The following is a 20651-nucleotide window of genomic DNA, read 5'->3' on the forward strand; positions in this document are numbered from 1 at the left end:
AAATAAGGACACAGGATGACCCATTGCAACAGTGATACCCACAAGACAGTATATTGGAAATGAACTTTACAACTTTGGGGGGAGGAGTGAGGGAGGTGGGGGAGGGAAGGGATAGTGGGATAACAAGGGAGGAGGTAAAAATGCTCAACAAGAAATGTACTCATTGTCTTACTCATATAACTGTAACTCCTCTGTACAGCATCTTTATAATAAAATAATTTTTAAATTATCTGATGTATAGTAAGCTACGTTATTATTTTGAGCACTGTCATATTACCTCAGGAAGAACTCAGCCCTATACTTCTTTGCATTAGGCTAGGGAAGGCACAAGCCACTCAAGCATCTGTGATACATGCTGGTTAGGGGTTGAGCTCTTTGATCAGCCAGATTCATCTATAAATTTGGGCCCTGAAAACTACTGGAATACCTGAAAAGGAAGGGTCAGGCCTTGAATAGTCAGTCAAATGACCTTAACCTATTCAGCAGGCAATGGTGAGCCATTGAATGATTCTGAGTTGGAGAGTAGCCTGGTCTCTGAGATGGAAGAAGGAATGGGACCCCTCAGAGCAATGAGACCCAAGCATTTGTCTTCAGTAGAGGACAAAGATCGAAACAGTGACATCCCGAGCACTTACTCAGTGCCAAGCCCTGGCTTTAGCCCTTGTTTAGATATCTATGTTTATTTTCCCACATCACAGATATCACAGAGAAAAGATGCCGTGCCTAGGATTTTAACCTAGGAAGCATGGCTTGGAACCTATTCTTTTTGGTAAGACACCTGCATTTCTCTGGCCTTAGGAGGGAGAAGAAGAAAGGGAGCATACAGAAACAGGAAGTTACTGTTCATGGAGGGGTGATGGAAGGAGTGTTTTGAAGTTGCCGTGGGTACAAAGAAACAGGAACTGAGTCGAGGCGGATGTGCAAAGCAAGGGCTGTTGAGGGAATTTTATGGTCAGGAACTAAGATGTTCTGACTCCAGAAAATGCTGAGGAGGAGGTGAGTTTTAGGGATCTATAAAGGGGAAGTGGACTTTTGAAACACAGCCCCTGACCACATATACTAGCGAAAAGATTGTTCTCAAAAGGCATTATTGCAGAAGTCTCTCAGTGTCTGTTTCTTCCTTTAAAACTGGATCGTTCTACCATGTAGGATTACTGCAATGACTGCACCTAGTCCATTATAGAGAGGACTTATGGCTTGGGATAGCACTTGGCGAGTATTATTTTTATTTTTTCCTGTAATGTCAGAAATCTTTTCTTGTTTTGCTTGTTTTGCTGGTACTGTGGCTTGAACTCAGGGCCAGATGTGTTCATTTGGCTTTTTTACTCATTGGCTGTAATGTTATTAGTTGAGCCATTCTTTCCCTTCTGGCTTTTTGCTGGTAAATTGGAGATAATAGTCTCCGACTTGTTTGCCTCGACTGGATTTGAACTGTGATTTTTCAGATCTTAACCACTTTAGTACCTAGGATTATAGATGTGAACTACTAGTGCCCAGCATGCCAGAAATATTTTCAACAGCCTTACTGAGTCAGAAGTGATACACTAAGAATGACACTTTTAATGTGTACAATTTGATGAGTTTGACAATCCTAAGCAAACATGAGTGCTACCAGCACTTTCATCAAGGTTATAAATATACCCACCACCTCCAGAATATTTTATATTGCTTTATTTGTGTTTTGTATATATAGTAAGAATAATTAACATTTGATCTAGCCTATTGACATATACAGTGCCACATTGTAACTACAAGCACTGTGTTGCACAGCCGATCTGGACATTTATAACCACTGAACCTCAGCTCTCCCTCACACCCCCATGACCCCTGACAACCATTCTTATGCTCTTTGTTTCAATGAGTTTGACTACTGTAGATACTTAATGTAAGTGGAATCACTGCCAGAACTCTTCAAAGCCCAGGACAGAAAAAGAGGGTGGAGTTTGCTGGTGGCCAGGGCTCTTAGAACAGGCCCCACAGCCCAGAGATTGGAGCACAGGGACATTCATAATACTTTGGGAAGAAAATCTGCAAAGAATGAATGTACCTTTAGTAGATTAAACTCCTTTTGCTGCAAATCCCATAATCACCCTGGTCACCTTGAGATTCAGATTCCTATCAGAAGAACAGATATTTTCTATAGACACCAAGCCCAGGGGAGACTTGGAAGCTAATGAAAAAATACCAAGTGTATTAACAAAAGAACTTGAGTAATTTTGCTTCAAATCACAGCCCTACCGCTCCTTCTTGAGGTTTCAGTTGATTTTAAAGCCTTACCCTTAAATTGCCCTCTTTAGGGTAGTAGACCTGTTACAGCAGAGTTTGTGATCACTGACAAAGATGTTGGCAGAGGTGACTTAGGGAAAGATGACTTAGGGCTAAGCTGCTGGTAATATAGCAAAGCCCAGATGGGTCCAGTAGAATCTGCAAGCATACAAGGTTGCTTTTATGGGATATGACACAATAAGAAGATGACAGCTACTCTGTGAAAGATCTTTTAGACTCAGTCGTTCAGCATCTCATAAGAGCCCACCTCAGAGATTTTGTGTTTTGATTATAGGGATCCACATTAGAGATCCCTGCTCTCCCGTTGGCTTGAGTCTTGGAATTGGCAAGAGTCAAGGAGAGAGCAAAGACGTGTCTGCATCCCATACTACTCCTTAACTTCCAAAGGGTAATCCCACCCAGGCATCCCAGCTATAGGCTTATTCTACCAGCAGAAGAGTATGGATTTACAGTCACCTAATCACCATACAGAATTCTCACCATTTGTTTGGCTCCCCCTTCTTTACCCCCCCCCCCCCCCCCCCGCTTAGTCAGAAGCTCTAGGGGGCCACATGAATATCTTGAAGCAGGCAAAGGTGTGAGAAGAGTGACAGAACTAAGAAATTCACTGATTTCTGCCTTTGCAAGTTTGCTCAAGACCTTTGCCTACCACCATTGAAGTAAGGAGGCCAGGTCTGGCTGGTGCCATATTGGCCACAAGGTGGATGATAGGGTCTGGCATCTTGTCTTCATGCTGGGGGAAGGAAACCCCCCTCATCACCTGCCTCCCAGGTAATGGGTGTGTCTGGACCCCTGGAGGCAGGAGCAAGCACTTGGCTAATAGGTTACTGAATCTGTCAGTCTAGTGCCTGGGACTGGGAATTTCCTGAGGATTTGTCCCCTGCGCCAACCTATTTAGGCCTGGACCAGCCTAGCTGCCAGGACTCCATGCTACATGTGTCTCTGTGATTGTGTCCTGTGTCCTGTCTCCTGGCCCATCTCCAATTATCATGGAATCCCAATTCAGCTCTCTATTGGAGCTTGTTGGTATTGTTTTTGTTATTACTTTCCTCTTTAGCATGTTTCCTATCTGTATGTTTATTTGCGTGCTGCAGGCCTTTGTAACAACTGGCATCCTACAGCCTGTTAACTGTATAATAAAGACTTCAATATTCTATATTTTAAAATGTGACCTCTGGGATGATTTGCCTTATAACACCATGAATGCTACTGAAAAATGGCCCCTTAAGAAATCATTGTGAATGCTATTAAGAGGATAGATGTTTAGTTTTAGTTTCTTTAAAAACCAGTTGCTACACTAGGCACTGGTGGTTCATACCTGTAATCCTAGCTACTCAGAAGGCTGAGATCTGAGGGTTGCAGTTCAAAGCCATCCCGGGCAGGAAAGTCCAGAAAACCAGAAGAGGTGTTGTGGCTCAATGGTAGAGCCCTAGCCTTGAGCTGAAGAGCTCAGGGTCAGCGTCCAGGTCCAGAGAGCAAACCCCACAACTGACAAAAAACAAAACCAAAACAAAAAAACACCAGTTGCTGTGTCTGGTTGTCAGTGTCTCACCTGTGTAATAATAGCTTCTCAGGAGGCTGAAATCTGAGAGTCTCAGTTTGAAACCAGAAAAGTAAGTGTATATCTTATTTCTAATTAACCGGCAAAAAGCCAGGAATGGAGATGTGGCCCAAGAGTTAGAGTGCCAACCATGAGCAAAGAACAATGCCCAGGCCTGAGTTCAAGCCATAATACTGGTGCCTGTGTGCACCCATGAGCACATATGCACGCACGCGCACACACACACACACACACACACACACACACACACACACACACACACAGTACTTGTTCAAGCCATAATACTGGTGCCTGTGTGCACCCATGAGCACATATGCACGCGCGCACACACACACACACACACACACACACACACACACACACACACACACACACAGCACTTGCTCTAAGAACATTTAAGCCCCTGTATAGGAGTCCCATCATCTTTCTGGGCATTGGAGTCACATGGGGAGGTTTAAGGACCATGCCCTAACCAGAGATCTAGAGGTAGGAAGCAACAATCAGTATTCTATTTTTGGAAAGCTCCCCTACTGATTCCAAGGAGCAGCCTCCATACATGCCCCATGCATATTAATGCTTTTAATCCTAAAGACAGTGTTGTAAATGAAATGTTGACTCTGTGCAAATGTAGAGGCAGGGAAACAACCAAGTCCTCAGCTTTGTCTAAGATCACAGGACTGGTAAACTCTAAGGAGTGGATTTGAAGCCAAGCCATCTGACTCTAGGACTCATTCTGGTAGCCACAGTTGTTTCCTTTCATAACATTGGCAATGCAAGACCTTGGCCAAGCCCCACATTGTGAAACAGCCAGGAGCAAGGGATGGAGGCCCTCTCACTGCTTTCTGGGAATCAGTAAAAGATTTTCCCAAATGATGCCACATTTGTAATTAGTGGCTTAAAGAAACAGTTGTACCAGAAAGTGCAAACTTTCCTGTTCCTCCCACAGACTGAGGCGGGGGAGGGGGGATTTCAGCCTTGCTTTTTCTTTCCTCTATCCACCCAAAATTAGTCAAAAGCTCCAGCTCCAGCTAGAATTAAGTGGAGATGGGGATTGCTTGTCAGGGGGGTCAGGTGTCAGGTGAAAGGGTGACTGACAGGGATAACCTAGGGAGGGGAGACTCATCATGTGTATGTCTAAAGTTAGCGTTTGCATCTTAGATGTCCTGTATAAGGCTGAGAGAAAGAGGACCAGCCTGGAAGGTAAACTCTGTATGGTCCCAGGGCTTCCCACTATCTCTGAGAACCTCTGGGAATAACTCCACTTCCCTCCAGGCTTTGCCTGCCTCCTCTGCAAATCAAAAGAATCAGATTCCACTTGAGCCACATCTCAGTTCAGCCAAGTGTCATGTTGTATTTGGCCTCCATAGTGCTTTCAAAAAATTTTTTGAGTTAATTACCGACATTTAAAATTTGGAAGCATTTACATACAAATGTAAGATTTCCAGCTTCCAGTGAAAAATTCAAAGAGATAGTTACCACCCTTGTTCTAAGGTAACTGCTGTCTTTCAGTGGGGCACACTACCCCTAGTTTCTGACCTCTGAAGTTATTGTTCACCTGTCTGTGTGGTCCTGTCAGACATTGGAAATCAGATGATCTCCAAAATTCCTTCCAGATATTGAGCTTTCTTTATGGGATTTTAAAACCCGTGAAGTCACAGGGTTTCAGGCTCAGGCAATATATTCACATAAGAGAAAGGTGATCAAACTAAAACTAAAACATAGTGATGCTCTCTCTTAGATACTGGCTTAGATTTTATCTTCAACCTTGAACCATATAATGTATAACATTTAGTAGGCTCTTCATCATCTCAGTATTCTGGCTCACTTTTGGAAGACATAAGCAGAGCTGAAATAAAAGCCATAAAGGGACGTAAAGGAATTGCTTGATCAGAAAGAGTGGATATCAGAACAGTATGTTCTCAGAATCACAGTCTGAAATAACAGAGGAACTACCTGTTCTTCAAAACAAGTTTATCCAAAATATATATCAGGAAAATGTTGAGATTTTGGTATTATAGGGAAGAAAACAAGTCATTTTAACGAACACATTTTGTATATATATCTTAGCCTATGTACAAGTATACTTATGAGTAAATTCTCAGCAGCCCATACACCAAAAGGTTTGTTTGGCTGAAACATTTCTGACATTGGATGTAGTAGCTACTAAGTTTTCAGAGGTGGAAGACTTGTCATAAGCTATAATAGCACAGAGAATAAATTGCAGTGGTAACCTAACACTTTTGAATTAGAGGCAGCAAGTCCAGCTTCAGGCTCTGCCAAATTATAGAGTCTTGGGCAGCTTCCTTCTCTGACAAAGGAGATTATTAATAATGTCCATTTCTGAGAACGGTAAATGAACAGCACCTGACATGCATCCCACAGTAAGTATCCCACATACTAGCCATCTTTTAAGTCTTTCTAATCATAAAATGTGAGGCAGATACTTTAAATTTCAGTATGTTCAATTGAAATATTTTTAAGATCACACAATATTATTTTATAATATAAAAGCAACTGCAAAATGGGAAGAACCTACCAACATATAAAAACTACCCTTTATGACTGGAGACATGGCCCAGTTGTAAAGCACTTACGTAGCAAGTATAAGTTTAAACCTCTGTACTACCAAAAGCAAAAACAAAAGCTAACATTAAAAAGACATTACGGGGGGACCAAGATGGCGATGGGATAATAGGGAAACACCACAGCACTCTCCAACCCAAAAGAGAGTTCGAGTTTCAATGCTTAATTTTCCCTAGAGACTGACGACAACAACAAAAAGATGAACACCCAGAGAAAAACAGGAGGTGGAAAAAAACAAAAAAGAAAGAAAAGGAAAAATTTCAGAACAGCGAAGCGTGAAGACCCCTCCCCCAACCTTTACTGGCTGCGCAGCAACGTGCCAAGCCGCGGCCAGCCTGGCCTGGCGGGGCTGCCAGAGTTTCCAGAGATACAGGGGGTCATCTGCAGATCACCTGCGCAGAAGAGCCTGAGGTATCAGTGTTGGACCTGCTGATTGCAAAGAACATAGAAACCTCTGAGCTGGGAGCCTGCACAAAGATCCCACCCCCACCCCTAACTCTCTGAGCAGAGGGGCTCCATTCCACCAAAGCCACTCGGCCCCACGGCGGGAACCTCAAAACTACACGGATCACCCACAGACAGCCAGAGCAGAAGACCTGCAAGGTACCGGTACTGATCCGGATAGTGTAAACAGAGACAAACCCCAGCTCTCAGAACCTGCACAAAGACCCCTCAACTGGAGGCCAGAGTTCGGAGGCCCATCCCACAGCGCCGACCTGAACAGCATCAACAGAGGCAGAGACAGAGGAGAAACACCCAGAGCCACAACCACCCAGCCCAGCCCACAACCATCTCAACTGAACTCTGATTGCAGCGGCAACCAGCGACCTACATCACACAGAAACAACAACTAGCTCTAGGGTGAGTACCCCTCAGGGGACAGTGTATCCCTCAAGGGATACCAGAGGTGGTGGGAACCCCCAGACCTTGATCCAGACCCCTACCCCAACACCTGGACTACAGGACCCACTAAAACTGAGAACTGTTTGAGAGCTCCACCAGCCTGGGGAGCACATCCAGCCAGCCAGGCTAGATCAAGAGCACCCCTGAAAGGGAGCACCCCTGGATCACAACAGCCAACAGTGGAAGAAACTTGAACTGTGTACTCTACGCTATGTAACCCAGGTGGGATAGGGATACACAGCAGCACAGGTCCAACTGGTGTGCCCCAGGCCGGGGACCAGGAGCCAGGACCAGGCCTGGGGGTCCAGTGTCTGAGCACAACCAACTCCTCCTGATTGAAGTCAGAAGCTGAGCATACGCTTCAGCAGAGGGGGAAAAACAGGGAACTGCAATGCCTGGGAATCACGCCCATGACAGCAAAAGACCTGGGTGTCCAGGGCAGAGAACCAGAAGCCCAAACCCCATCAGAACCCGACCCATATATCCCAGGCCAGGAATTGGACAACTCAGGCGGCCAGCACGTGATAATAGTCAGGAGCTCAGGCTGGTAAGATAGCTCAGTGGTAGAGTGCTTGCCTCGTGTGCATGAGGCCCTGGATCTTATTCCTCAGCACCACATAAGCAGAAAGGGCCAGAAGTGGCACTATGGCTCAAATGGTAGGGCATTAGCCTTGAGCTGAGGAGCTGAAGGACAGCACCTAGACCCAGAGTTCAGGCCCACAACTGGCCAAAAAAAAAAAACAAACCACAAAAAAAAAAAAACCCGAAAAACAAAAAAAAAAATCAGGAGTCCATAGCAGACTCCAGCAACTGGGAGAGTACATCCAGCACATTTGATCTCACCAAGAGCACCTGTAGGAGTAAACAGGAACAGTCTAGGCTGCTCAGTCTTCTAAAGGCAGGAACTGCCAGTGATCTACAGCAGAGAGCCGAGAGCCCTACGTGGGTCATACCAGCAGCTGGAGGTCAGCCCCCAACAGAACCGAGACCAGGTACAGACTCTCTCCACCAGCACAGAAACAGCAACCAAGCAAAGACAGACACCTATTGACCAAAACAAAATTTCAGATTAGTCTTCAATAATCCCTGAATCCCCATATGAAAATCACAGAGAAAAATTACAAGGTTTATCAATACCCAGAACAGCAAGCTACCCCCAAAAGCCATCAACCACCCAGAGAACCCCAGTGGGAACAAAGCAGGAATGGAAAACTAAAGCTACATCCAAGAGATGCTGGAGTCAATGACTCAAGAATTAAAGACAGAAATAGACCAGAAATTTAAAGAACACAGGTACGAACTATTGAAAGAGATACAGGGTCTCAAACAGGAGGTGCAAGCAAAAATAGAGGCAGTACACACCTCACTGAGTTGAGATTAGTACAAAACTAGAGGCAGTACACACCTCATTAAGAGGTGATATTAGTACTTTCAGAACCAACATTGAATTCATAAATGAGTCCATTTCCTCCATGCAAACCACAATGAAAGCCGTAGTTAACAGAGTGAACGAAATGGAATTTTGAGTGTCACATACAGAAGACAGAATAAACCAACTGGACCAAGAAGTCACAGATATGGAAAAAATCACTTAAATTATGCCAAAGAGAAATCCAAGAGCAAGTGGATAGTGCCAAGAAATTTAACTTTCATATAATTGGAGTGGACAAAGGTGAGGAATATCAAATCAAGGGAATGAAACACCTATTCAACAAGATTATCAATGAAAATTTCCCCCATTTTAAAAAAGAACATCTTACCTACATAACAGAAGCATATGGAACATCTAACAAGCAGGATCCCAGGAGAAACACTTTTAGACACATTACAGTAAAAATGATAGATCTGAATAATAAGGAAACAATCTTGCATGCAGCAAAAACAAAGAAGGAGCTATACTACAATGGGAAAAAAAAGAATCACTGCAGATCTCTCCACACAGACACTGAATGCAAGGAAGGCCTGGGAAAGTACCATCCAAGCCCTGAGAACCAATAACTGCCAGCCCAGACTGATATACCCAGCAAAGCTAACATTAACATTCGATGTAGATATGAACATTTTTAATAGTAAAGAAAAACTAAATAATTAATAAACAATAAGCCAGCATTACAAAGAATACTAAGAGGGGAAACAAAACCTGAAGAAAGAAACCAGGAACGGAGACCCGCATCAGACAGGTATTAATAGAAGTTATTAATAGAAGTCTAACTTAGTGAGCACAGGTGAAAGGAAAGAAGAAAGACTTGAGAAAACAGGGAATGACAGGGACCAAAATGCATCTCTTTATAATATCCTTAAATATTAATGGACTTAATTCACCAATCAAAAGAAAAAGAACTGCAGATTGGATCAGAAAACATGACCAATCCATCTGTTGCTTTCAGGAGACACACCTCTCAGCCAAACATATAAACAAACTAGGATCTACCAATCAAATGCCCCCAGTAAGAAAGCAAGAGTAGCTATCCTGATATCTGACAAAATGAACTTTTCATTAAAATCAATACAATAAAAGACAAGGAAGGACACTACATATTAATACAGCGAACAATCCAAGAGGAGGATATTACTATTATCAACTTATACTCCCCAAACATAGGAGCACCCAAATATGTTAAGCAGATACACTGAAATGTACAGAATAAAATAGATTTCAATATGATAATACTAGGAGACTTTTAACACTCCACTCTCACCAAAGGACAGGTCTACCAACCAGAGGATTGGCAAAGAAGCTACTGATTGAGGCCATACTTCAAGCAGAACTAACTGACATCTACTGAGTATTTTACCCTAAAACAACACAGTACAGGTTCTTCTTAGCAGCTCATGGAACTTTCTCCAAAATAGACCATAACATAGTTCATGCAAGGAACTTAAGCAAATACAAGGGGATTGACATAATCCCCTGTAGCCTATCTGACCACAGTGGAATTAAGCTAGTTCTCAATAACAAAGCATACAGCAGAAATTACTCAAATACATGGAAATTGAACAGCACACTTCAGTGCAACACCTGGGTAACAGAAGAAATTAGAGAAGAAATTAAAAAGTTCCTACAATTCAATGAAAATGAAGACACATTACAAAGAAAATTATGAGACACAGCAAAAGCAGTCCTGAGGGGCAAATTTATTACCTTCATTGCCCACATCAAGAAAGTAGAGACAGACCAAGAAAATAATCTTCTGTTGCTAGAAAAACATGAAAAAATGGAACCTAAAGTTACTAGATGGAGCCAGATAATCAAATTAAGAGTGGAAATTAATGAGATAGAGAATAGGAAAATTATATATAAAATTAATAAAGCAAAAAGCTGGTTCTTTGAAAAAATAAATAAAATTGATAGACCTTTGGCAAGATTAATTAAGAAAAGAAGAAAGGAAACCTCAATCAACAACATTAGGGATGCCACGGGAAAAATCACAAACAATTATAAAGAACTATTTTCAAAAGCTATACGCACTAAAGAAAGAAAACCTAGCAGAAATGGATGCATTTTTAGAGAAATACAAGTTGCCCAAAGTGAGCAAAGAAGAAGTAAATCAAGGAACGGAGCCAATATCTTACAATGAGATACAGGAAGCAATCAGAAGTCTTCCAACAAGGAAAAACCCAGGACCAGATGGATTCACGACAGAATTCTATAAGACCTTTAACGAAGAACTAATACCCATAATCCTCAAGCTCTTCAGAGAAGTAGAGAAGGAGGGAGTGATCCCAAACTCATTCTATGATGCCAATATCACACTCATCCCCAAACCAGGCAAAGACCCAACCAAAAAAGAGAATTACAGACCAATCTCCTTGATGAACACAGATGCAAAGATCCATAACAAAATTCTAGCTAACCGAATCCAGAAACATATAAAAAAATCATACACTACGACCAGGTAGGCTTCATCCCAGAAATGCAGGGATGGTTTAACATACATAAATCAATAAATATAATCCAACACATCAACAGAGCCATGGTCAAGAATCACATGATTATCTCTACTGATGCAGAAAAGGCTTTTGATAAAATACAACATTCATTCATGTTAAAAGTTCTGGAGAAAATAGGAATAGAAGAAACACTTCTTAAAACAATAAAAGCCATATATGTCAGACCAATAGCCAATATTATACTTAATGGAGAAAAACTATAACCAATTCTCCTAAAATTAGGAACAAGGCAAGGATGCCCATTGTCTCCACTCCTCTTCAATATAGTCCTGGAACCCTTAGCCAGGGCAATAAGGCAAGAAAAAGAGATCCATATAGGGAAAGAAGTTAAACTATCCCTTTTTGCAGATGACATGATACTATAGCTTCATGATCCCAAAAACTCCATCCCCAAACTCTTAAAAATGATAAGTCACTTCAGCAAAGTGGGAGGATAGAAAACCAACTCAGAAAAATCAGTCGCCTTCCTGTACACTGACAATGTACAAGCAGAGAGGGAAATAAAGGAAGCAACCCCACTCATAATACCCCCCCCCCCAAAAATAAAATATTTAGGAATTAACCTAACCAAAGATATAAAAGAACTATTTAATGAAAACTATAAAAGCTTAAAGAAATTACAGAAGACACCAGGAAATGGAATTACCTTCCATGCTCTTGGATAGGCATACAGTATAGTGAAAATGGCAATACTGCCAAAGTTAATATACAAATTCAATGCAATTCCTATTAAAATCCCAATGATGCACATTACTGAAATACAGAAAACAGTCCAAAAATTCATATGGAACAACAAAAGACCTAGAATGGCCAAAACAATTCTAGGAAAAAAAGACAACATGGGAGGGATCTTGATGACAGACTTCAAACTCTACTATAGAGCTATAATACAAAGACAGCTTGGTACTGGCACAAAAACAGACCCAAAGACCAATGGAATAGAATAGAAGATCCAGAAATAAAACCACATGCCTACAGTCAGCTGATATTTGACAAAGGAGCCAAAGACATACATGGAAGAAACATAGCCTCTTCACCTACTGGTGCCGGGAAAACTGGGAGGCCACATGCAGAAAAGTAAAAGTGGACCCCAGCCTATCACCATGCACCAACATTAGCTCAAAATGGATTAAAGACCTTAACATCAAACCTGAATCTCTGAAACTACTTCAGGACAGAGTAGGAGAGACACTGGAACTTATAGGCACAGGCAGGAACTTCCTGAACAGAGTTCCAGGGTCACAACAAATCGGAGAGAGATTGACAAATGGGATGAGAATACCTTAAAATAAAAAATTTTCTGCACAGGTAAAGACATAGCAACCAAGCTAGAAAGACAACCAACTAATTGGAAAAAAAAGTATTTGCCAGCAATATATCAGACAAAGGGTTAATATCCAGTGTATACAGGGAACTCAGAAAACTAATCCTTCCCAAGCCTAACAAACTAATTATTAAATGGGCAAGGGAACTAAAGAGACTTCTCAGAAGAAGAGATAAAAATGGCAAAGAAACACATAAGGAAATGTTCACCATCCCTGGTTGTGAAGGAAATGCAAATAAAGACAACCCTGAGATGCCACCTTACCCCAGTCAGAATGACCCACATCCTAAAGTCAGTGAATGACAAATGCTGGAGGGGATGCAGAGAAAGAGGAACCCTATTACACTGCTGGTGGGAATGTACACTTATACAACCACTTTGGAAAGCAGTCTGGAGGGTCCTCAGAAAGCTAAATATTGACCTCCCTTATCAACCAGTCATACCACTTCTAGGCATCTATCCTGAACAACAGGAGCCAGTATACAAGGTCACATGCACCTCCCTGTTTATTGCAGCACTGTTCACAATAGCCAGGATATGGAAACAACCCAGATGTCCCACCACAGATGAATGGATCCAAAAACTGTGGCATCTATACACAATGGAATATTATGCAGCCATTTGAAAGGACAAAATAATGGCATTTGCAGGGAAATGGATGGAGCTAGAAGAAATCATGTTGAGTGAGGTAAGCCAAGAGCAAAGAGACAAATGGCACATGATCTCCCTGATAAGTGTATGTTAAATCCAAAATGTAAGATGATAGACAAAATTAACTAGACTTAAGAAACAAAGGACTTCCACTCATCTGGTCGAATCACTACTGAATACCCCATACTTCTGATCACATATATATATGGTATATATGTACACACTGGAAAGAAACCAGGAGAAGGACACAGAACTAGAGGGAATCAGGGAAAAGCATACAACAGCGGGACCCATCAGCTGCACTGGACATTGATCAAAATGAACTAAGCAACTCAATGGCAGCGATGGGAGGGAGGGAATGAATGGGAAAGAGGGAACCGCTGATGCTATGCAAAACAAAAAAAATGCACATATCACCCAATGTGGAATAAATAGCTGTATTGCAAAGTTCATATAACTCATAAACTTTATAGTCCACGATAGACAATTTGCCCCATCAAAGTTAGAATGTGTTTGTGACTTTAACTAAGCATCACTATTCCACAATACTGAGAAATTTGGGAAATTGTGTAATCACTTAATCACAATAAAGAATTTGAAAAAAAAAAAAAAAAAAGACATTACGTATCCATGCATAGTGGCTCAAGCCTGTCATCATAGCTACCTGGGAAGCAGAGGTGGAGGATCACTGTTCCAGGTCAACCCAGGGCCCCCACAAAAATAAATGTTTGTGAGACTTCATCTCAACCAACGGTAGAATGTAGTGGTGTGTGGGGAAGCACAAAAAGTCTGTCGTGTAGTCTGGCTCAGGCATAAAGTGAGATCTTGTCTCAAAAAATAACTATGAAACAACCGTGCTGGCAGAGGCTCCACTGGTCGAGTGCCTGCCTAGCAGGGGTGACGCTGTAAATTCAAATTCAGTACTTTCTCTAGCCCCCCAAAAACTTTCTTATGTATTAACCCCATTCTGTTCCTTCCTAAGGAGGAATACTTTGGATAATCCTTTCTTTTTTTACTTCTTATATCTGGCACAGGAATTACATGTTATTTTCCAGAGCCAGGGGACAAGTTTTGAGAGAAAAAACCTTTACCACCTCATAATGTTTGAGATTCTCTCCTTGACTTGGCTCTGTTGGATTACCTGGATTTACTCATTAAAAAAAAATACATACGGGCAGAAACAAAAGAATCTGGCAATACCTTATCCCTTAGTCGCCTTGGCCTGGGTGGATTGGAGAGGATGCGGTTTTACCAACAAGCCATCTTCCTGTGTGGAGCCAGAAGCTACCTTCCTGGATTCTGAGGGCCTTACATTGTGTCATGGAGCCCAAACCCCACAACGTCTTTCCAGAAAGGTTCTTCCATGGTTCTTTTTAACCATTCAGACTCACCTTCCCATTATTCTTTCTGTGGTTACTGATCTTTTCCTAGAGTGAGCAAAGATGACTCTGATGAAGCAAAAGAATAATGATCAGGGCAAGTTGTTGGCAGAAGAGATTGGAGTAGGATGTGGACAAGTCTTGTGCAGGTGTGATCTGTCCAGTGCCCTGGCCATAAGTCTTGACTGATCCTCCACTTACAGCAGTTTCCACAGTGTGCTATTCTAAAGGCTTGATAGCTTCTGTCATTGCTCTTTGGCCACAAGGGGTCCCTCTGTCCTAGTTTGTCAGGTGGTAGGAGGCGGCACAATTTAGCCATTGAGGTCAGAGAAACATAAGGGATCCTGTAGGTTTCTGCTTGGGGCCTAAGATGCAAATAGATTTACTGTCAGTAATTAGAAATATAAAAAAGTTTGTAATTGTTTATTGATTTCTGGAAAGGAGTTTATCCTACTATAGTCAGCTCTGGCCTTAACTCCAGGTAAGGCTGAGTATTGAGAGCATGCTATTCCTCCTTTTGGAAAGTTCACACTGAAAGCTTCCCATAAACCTAAGGATTTATGGTGTATGTACCAACATGCCATGCTCTGCTCTAGAAGCTGGGAAGGGAGTGAACAGAACAGAAGAAGGCCTGGACCTCTGGGAGCTCTCAGGCTAGTTAAGGTAGTTGTAACAGATGTCCAGTGGAAGTGTGTATAAGAGTTGTGCAGGCAGATAACTTGTGTTAAGAAATTACAGGAATATCTTGACCACAAGAGGAATACAAGGCAGAAAAATATAGGACTATCTCTATTTGCAGATGACAAGATCTTCTCTCTAGAAAATCCTAAAGAACCTACTTAAAGCATCATAATGAGATAAAAAGTTATTTAGCATGGTTTCAGGACACAAAATCACTGCAAAAAACAGTGATGAAGACATGGCTTAGTAGTAGAGTGTCTGCCTAGCAAGTGTAAGGCCTTGAGTTCAGACCTCAGTACTAGAAAATAAAATCTAAAAATAAAACAAAAACAAACACACAGCACAAAAACAAAATGGACCCTGAGTGGAAAGATTCATGGGAATTGTGGCTCAGAACAGATTTATTGCTAAGATGGTAATGTTTCCCTATTCCAGCACTACCTTTCAGAATCTCAGATTATGTCTTTGCAAAAAATAGGCAAGATAATCCTAAAATTCGTTTGGACCTGCTAAGGATACTGAGTAGATCAAGTAATTATGAAAATTAGAAGTTGGAGGTTGCACATTTCTTAGTGGTACTGGAAAGAGAGAAACCTACAGGTCAGCCGGAGGACTCTGTGCAAGGGAATGAACTTGGAACTTTGCCTCTTGTCATGAATACAAATTAACTTAACAATGAATCAAAGAGGTAAGTGTGAGTCTGAACTATAAAATTTTTAGGAACTTAAACAAAAATTTTCTTTATTGTGGATTTGACAATGGTTCTTTTTTTTGGAGGGAGGCTCCGGTCGTGAGGCCTGAACTCTGGGCCTGGGCACTGTCCCTCAGCTCTTCAGCTCAAGGCTAGCGCTCTACCACTTGAGCCACAGCGCCACTTCCGGCTTTTTACTTTTTGCTTATGTGGTGCTGAGGAATCAAACTGGCATACAAGGCCTGCGCTCTACCACTGAGCCACCTTCCTAGCCCTGGCAATGGGTTCTAAGTTATCAAAAGCCCAAGCAACAAAAGAAAAATCAACAAATTATACTGAATTAACATTAAAACCTTCCTACCTTGAAAAATGTTCTAGGTTTTTTTAATTACAAAAATAAAGACACCAATGTGACAGGAAGAAACATCTATAAACCACATATGGAAAGGACCTTCTAGAATGTACATGATACCTGACTTATTAGGGTTCACCTTACAATTTTCAGACTTTATGATGGTATAAAAATGATATGCAGCTGGTCACCAGTGGCTCATGCCTACAATCCTAGCTACTCAAGAGACTGAGATTGAGGATCACGGTTCAAAGCCAACAGGCCGTTCAAAGCCAGGCAGGGTAATCCATGGGACTCTTATCTCCAATAAACCACCAGAAAACCAGAAGTGGTGCTGTGGCTCAAGTGGTAGAGCACTCACTTTGAGCTGAAGAGCTGAGGAACAGCACTCAGGCCTAGAGTTCGAGTCCCATGACCGACAAAAATAAAAAGAAAAATTGATACGCAGTCGGTAGAAATTATTCTTCAGTTCTAGGATTTGATCTTTTCTTGGACTTGTGACATGTGGTACAATATTCTCCATATCCAGCAGTGACAGAAATTTACTGATGTAATCTAGTCAGACACACCAACCACCATGAGTATCATGGAGGATGGAAGGTATTCTGGAGGATGGAGGGTATCCTAAGGAGGATGGAGACTATCCTAGGAGGATGATGGGTATCCTATGTGGCTGGAGGGTATCCTACAGGATGAGGGGTATGCTAGGAAGATGGAGGGTACATGAAGGATCAAGGGTATCCTGGCAGATGGAGGTTATCCCAGGATCATGGGATTCCCCTCTCTCCTTCCATTCTCTTGAGATCCTCTTGAAAGCTTAGCGCTGGGTTAGATTACCGACCTAGGTAAGATTGGACCAGCAGAAGAAAACAAACCTCTGTTAGACTGAGCCATGAGATTGATCCTAAACAGTAGTGTCACTAACATACCTTGCTCTTTCCATCTTCACAAGGGTAGACCTAGATTGTATACACAATAGAATCTGCCCTTTCTGTAGGATGACAGCTGGAAGTTGATTGTTGCCCTGAAAGTTTGGTTTTTGCCATTATCTCCTTTTCACTGGGTGAGGCAGTTTATCGTTTTCTCAATATTTCCATCCCAGTTGGAATCCAAGAAACAGCAGAATGTAACACATTTTAGTTTTCAGAAGGCAGTCAGTGTAGCTGGATCCAAAGCCCTCCTGAGAATACCGGAGACAGTGGAGTCAAGCTGTAATAAATGGGGCTGGTTCTTCTCCAATAATTTTTCCCAGAAATTGAAGCAAAAATGCTAGATCTTCATTCAGCTGGGACAGGGGTTGGCAGCTTCTGGGGCAGGATGAGCATTGGCTGAGCTCCCTTGTACATGTTTCCAGCTTTATTTGTTCACTGGTTTCTTTATTCTGCCCACTCAATTCCATTCTCACTCTCTTGCTAGCCAGAAATGACTCTGTGCAGTCTAGAAATAAAATGGGGAGAAGGATGTTAAGATAATCAAGACCATGCTTTATTTTTAGTTGGAGTCAGCAAACCCACTATTTTTACTTGTTATATCCTGATTGAAGGAGCACACTTAGGACATCAGAAATAGCTCCTTTTAGCAGGAAAATGCTCATCCTGGCAGGGCATAATTCAGATCCTGAGAGCATCCATAGAGTACTGTCTTTGCATCTACTATATCTTGATTCAAGTACTACATGTGACTTCATTAGTAAATTTGAAAACATGTGTGCCTCCTCTTCTCCCAAAGCAACTAACCAAAGCTTGGTTAGTTCCTACAGGGCAGGGGTCTCTGGAGTCTGGTGAATAAGGAAGTAGGGCTGGTACTCCGTAGACCATCCCCAGGGCACACTGGGCAGCCCCGAGCTATTGTAACATTGTGATGCTTTCCTGAGCTTCTGTTCCTGCCCCCTTCCCCCTACTCCATACCCCATCCTTCAGGACACAGCAATAGAAGGATCCTGAACAGGTGAAGCACCCTGAACCTTCAGCTTTACCAGCTTCCAGATGGATGCACTGCTCCACCCACACAATAATAGCTCTTCCAACATCCGGAGTCAGATGCTGCTACAACCATTTACAGGTTGGAAAATTAATGGTGATGGGGGGAAGTGTTTTTACCCAAGTCCTACAGACAATAAGTGAGCAGGAGAACCAACATTCACAGCATGCTTTTCAGCTGTAAGCTCCTTGCTTTAGTCTTTTTGACTGGGAGAAAATATATAAAGCAGAGGAAAAACTTTGGTGGGAAAAGGCATGGAGAAGCTGAAGTTCTCCCCCACTGCCTCCTGCTGCCATCACTTCCCACTAGTTGAGGAGTTTGTCTTTCCTATATTCAGTGCCATGCTTCATTATTCCCCCTTACAGAAAATCAACTAGGGCTTTGCCTCAGAACAGTGCTGGTGGAATGTGCTTATTGTTACTCCCATGGACTCATGTTTTCTATGCCAACCCTTTCATCCCCATCATAGTTTTTTAAATATTTTTTTATGGTACTGGGTTTGAACTCAGAATCTCATACTTCCTAGGCAGATATTCTACCACTTGAGCCATGCCCCCTTTTGGTTTTACTGCTTTTCAATTAGGGTCTCACATTTTCTGGGCAGTCCTGGACTATGATTCTCCTACTTACACATAGCTGGAGTGACAGGTGCATTTTTTTTTTCTTTTTTCCTTGCTTGCTTGCTTCCTTCCTTCCTTCCTTGCTTGCTTTTACTTGCTTGCTTCCTTCCTTGCTTCCTTGCTCCCTCCCAACCCCCCTCCGCCTTTTGTCAGTTGTGTGGCTTGAACTCAGGGCCTGGGCACTGTCCCTGAACATTTTTTCCCAATACTAGCATTCTAACACTTTGAGCCACAGCTCTACTTCTGGTTTTCTGATGATTAATTGGAGATAAGAGTCTCCCAGACTTTCCTGTATGGGCTGGCTTTGAACCGTAATCCTTAGATTCAGCCTTCTGAGTAGCTAGGATTGTAGGTGTGAGCCACCAATACTTGGCTAATACACTTTTTTTCAAATGGAGTGAGATGGGGTCTCTCAAGTTTCTTGCTCTGACTTGAAGCAAGTTAGAGATCTGAGCCCCCAGGTCTCATCTCCCAAGTACCTTACCGTGAACTTTTTTTATTCAACAAACAATGTACGGTTTTTTTGTTTTTTTTTTTACTTTGTTCCTGAAGCTGTGGTAAGAATATTTGGGGAACTATGAGGCATCTTCAGTATAGGACCACCCTCCAGAGACAGAGTATCCTACTATGATGAACAGTTTTATGTGTTCATTTGGCCAGACTATGGCCTGAAATGAGTCCATCAAACACTAACCTAGGTACACATACAGGGTTTTGTAGATGTGGGATAAAGTCCTTAGTTAGTTGGCCTAAGTAAAGAGAATTTATTGTGTGGGTGATTCAATCAGTGGAAAAGCTCAGGAGCACAGTGGGGAATACCTGGAGGTAGAAAAGGACCTGCATGGGGCCTAAAGCTCTAGTCTGCCTTTCTTTATATACACATTGCTGCAGATTTAGAATTGTCTTCCTGACCCCACAATCACATAAATAGTTCCTTACACTCGCCTCCTCCCTCCCTCCCCCTCCCTTTCTCTCTCTCTCTGTTTCTGTCTCTGTCTCTCTCTGTCTCTCTGTCTCTCTCTCTCTCAGAACCTCATCCTTACTAGGCAGATGCTCTATGACTAAACCATAGCTCTAGCCTATTATTTTTGCAAAGTCTGGTTATTTTTCAGAGTCTTGTTTCCTTCCCAGGCCCATGTCTAGGCTGTTTTCCACCTTCTTTAGGCTTCCAACCATAACTGGTATGATAAGTGCATGTCACCATGCCCAGCTTCTTCAATGGAGATTGAGTCTTTTTAACTTTTATTTTTTTCTTTGCCTAGACTAGTTTTAACTGCAGTCCTCCCAATTTTATCCTCCCGCGTATCTGGGATGAGCACTGTTCTGAGTTATTTGTTGGGAAGTGGTGTTTTATGTGTGTGGGGGCTGGCCTTGAGCTGTAGTCCTCCCATTGTCAGCCTCCTAAATAGCCAAGATTAAGTCACTCTGGTAACCCTGATTAATCCACAGTCCTAGAAACCCTGAAAGTTATCCATTTAAATCACATTCATTTTTTTGTTGGCTTTCAGCTTGTGCAAGATGAGAGAAATATCAGGTGGCAAAGCAACTTGGTGGTTTCCTTGGGCAGCCCATTTGCAGTAAAATCTGCAGCAGGAGTCTCCATTTTGGTTGACTTCAAAGTATGTTGGAATGGATGGAAAATGGAGCCAAAGCTCAGGATGAGAAAGTCAGATGTCATTCCATACTGGA

The sequence above is a fragment of the Dipodomys spectabilis genome, unplaced genomic scaffold, assembly GCF_019054845.1.
Source record: "Dipodomys spectabilis isolate Male_0828 unplaced genomic scaffold, ASM1905484v1 ptg000054l, whole genome shotgun sequence".
In the NCBI taxonomy this organism is placed as follows: Eukaryota; Metazoa; Chordata; class Mammalia; order Rodentia; family Heteromyidae; genus Dipodomys; species Dipodomys spectabilis.